Genomic DNA, 1,482 nt, shown 5'->3' with positions numbered 1-1,482 from the left:
GATAAAATACAAAAAGATTTTGTTTCTCTAGGCTACACTTGTAGCCGTGCTACTAATATTTTTGTTTGAGTTTTGCATGCATAGAACCCGCGATCGTCCCCTTGTTCCCCTTGATCCGGAAATTGAGAGGACTCTTTCAAGAAGAAGAGTGGATAATAGATCCTTGGCTTATAGCTCTTCAAGTGAAGAAGAAATTCAAGAAGAGCAAGGAATGGGTGAAAATCCTAGAATAGCCTTGAAGGAGCTTGGAGTGCCCGGGGCATATAGGTTTGAGAGTGGAATAGCTCCACCTATTACCCCGGCAAATGACTTCGAAATCCGGCCGGCAATGATCACCTTGATTGAGAGAAGGAAATATAGTGGGGATAAGAATGAGAGCCCATTGAACCATTTGAAAGAATTTGAAAAATATTGCAACACTATCAAAGTCAATGGGGTCCCTCACGAATTCATCCGCCTCAAGTTGTTCCCTTTCTCTCTAATAGGAAGATCTTTGGAGTGGCTAGACAAGGAGGTGAAGCCCAACTCCTTGAGAACTTGGGATGATGTTACAAAGGCTTTCTTGTCCCGTTTCTATCCCCAAAAGAAGACGGTGGAGGCAAGAGCCTTGATTCAAGGGTTCAAGCAAAGGCCGAGTGAAAGCCTTTATGAAGCATGGGAGAGATTCAAAGAGTATCAAAGGGAGTGCCCTCACCACGAAATCCCCACATACCAAGTGATCCAAATCTTCTATGGCGGTTTAAGTCCCCAAGGCAAGTCATGCCTTGATGGAGGGGCCGGGGGCCCTATCATGAACAAAACCGAAGAAGAAGTTGTGGACATCATTGAGGACGTGGTGACATATTATAGGGATTGGCAAGATGGGGAGAGGGACTCTTCAAGCAAGCAATCTTCATTGTATTCGGTGGACCATCTCAATGCAATCAACAACCTTTCCTCCCAAATGACAAACTTAGGAAAGGAGGTCACCGCAATCAAAGCTAAGTTGGAGAGCACTTCTACCTCTTCTCAAGCTTCTAATCTTCCCTCCCAATTTAAGGGGAGAGGTACTCCTTCTAACTCTCAACCCCCTCCCTCTTCACATAATATGCCTTTAGGTTGCTTGTTTTGTGATGCATGTGGATCGTATGATCATGACTCTAGTGTTTGTCCTAATGAATGTGTTGATGAATTTGACAACAATGAGTGTGAACATGTTAATTTTGTGTCAAACAACAATGTTCAAAGGTTTGATAATCAAAAAGGCCAATGGAATAGGAATTACCAAAACCAAGGCAATTTTGACAACTATAATCATAATGGTGGTTATAGGAACTAAGGGAATCAAGGTTCTCGTGGTAACCATAACCAAGGTTATAGTAGCCAAAATCAAAGCCAAAACTATGGTAATCAAAATCATAATTATGGTAATCAAAACCAAGGTTATGTAAATCATAACCAAGGTAATGGAAACCATAATCATGGTGGTGGTAACCATAATCA

At 42.0% G+C, this 1,482-nt stretch overlaps 1 pseudogene; it reads right to left on the bottom strand.

The window, feature by feature from the left end:
• Positions 1-603: 603 nt before the first annotated feature.
• LOC145603264 (small nucleolar RNA R71) lies at positions 604-702 on the bottom strand (annotated as a pseudogene).
• Positions 703-1,482: the final 780 nt, after the last annotated feature.

The sequence above is a fragment of the Chenopodium album genome, chromosome 21 (assembly GCF_948465745.1).
Source record: "Chenopodium album chromosome 21, dcCheAlbu1.1, whole genome shotgun sequence".
NCBI lineage: Eukaryota > Viridiplantae > Streptophyta > Magnoliopsida > Caryophyllales > Amaranthaceae > Chenopodium > Chenopodium album.
Note: the sequence above shows the minus strand (reverse complement) of the source record. Positions and strands in the feature narration are given on the sequence as shown.